Raw genomic sequence first — 1476 nt, 5'->3', positions numbered from 1 at the left:
CCTCCGCATATCCACGAAGACTTGCCACATTCTTGTGGCCGGTCAGCTGGGCGGCATACTCAGCAGGACAGCCGGCATCCAGCATCCTCTTCACCGACGTCTTTCGGACGGAGTGATTTGTGTGTCGCCCGGGTGTGTTGCATGTAGGGGAAATAGCTTCCTGCCCTGAGCTGGAAAAATTTAGGGTGCGTTCGGAGAGCGCGGAATATTACCCGTCATCGTGAAAATTCCCCGTGTTGCGTTCGGAGAGGGACATTCCATACCGCCAATTTCAAGGATCGCCGCTACTGCGCAAAGTTGAGTTCGCTGTTCGTGGGATTTTGTTTGGGTTTTTTGGGTTATTTGGTTATTTGGAACGCTACATCTATGGCAAGATGTACTCATGACACTCATGCATTCTGACATTAAAAAATAAAATCAAAGCATAGTGTGTCGTTTATTCTTTGTGTCCCACGATGCCCTGGGCTTAGAAATTATGCCTGAATGAACACAATGAAAAGAGGTGCGTAATAAAAATAATAAAAACCGGCTACATCGAAAATAAAGTGCATCAAATCCAGAGAAAAGGCTGAAAACGGGGTTGCGGGGTTCTAGCACAGAAAAAAAAACTTGCAGGATCCGTCGAGCTTCGTCCCCCCCACTCAAAAACCCATGGCGACGCCCCTGGACCAGCTCTAACATAAAGTTTAAAGCATGCAAATTAGAACTGGATAGACAACTTGAAGCTTTGTTACAAGATTATCAGGGCTGTCTCATCCCTATCTCCGTAACGTGTCGTGTGCGACCAATGACGTCACGGCATTGCGGCGTTCTGATTGGGCGGCAGCTCCGAATCGCCCGACTGGTGGTCCCCGCTCGACAAGCGCACGTGCGCCGACTAGGCATTTGTAGTGGCATTGACAGCAGAAAAAGTGAGCTAATGCAGAGCTCTGAATATACTTGAATAGAGTCTAAGCCGTCAGTAATTACGGAGCGAGCGAAGCGAGCGTAGTCTTTCCTTAGATTAACGGAAATTTCTGAGTATGAGCGGCCGGCCGGCCGGCCGTGCGGACGCTTTTGCGAGGCTTATATCTCAGCAACCACTTGACCGATTTACATGCGGTAATTTTTGTAGGGTAGCTTCATTCCTTCTACCAAGTATTGGACTATTCCCGATGCATGTGGGTGACCCCTTATGCACGTGCCACGTGCAAAACGAAGAGGTGTCAGTTTTGTAATTGTTGCAATATCTCGGTAACTACTTGGCCGATTGCGCTCAAAGTTGGCATGTAGGTAGGCACCCACTAGGCACTGCATATCCATGTGCCAGAGTTGGGGTGCTGCTGCACGTGCGCACGTGCAGGGGTCGTTTCCAGATCTCGAGAACGGCTGGACCGATTGCGCTCAAATTTGGTACACAGTTAGGGACCGGTTAGTAGGGTGCCGTGCACAAGTCAGTTGGGACCCATTCTGCACGTGCGCACGTGCAGGGTGCCG

Source organism: Amphibalanus amphitrite, unplaced genomic scaffold (assembly GCF_019059575.1).
Source record: "Amphibalanus amphitrite isolate SeventyFive unplaced genomic scaffold, NRLGWU_Aamphi_draft 000130F_arrow, whole genome shotgun sequence".
NCBI classification, from domain to species: Eukaryota; Metazoa; Arthropoda; class Thecostraca; order Balanomorpha; family Balanidae; genus Amphibalanus; species Amphibalanus amphitrite.
Note: the sequence above shows the minus strand (reverse complement) of the source record.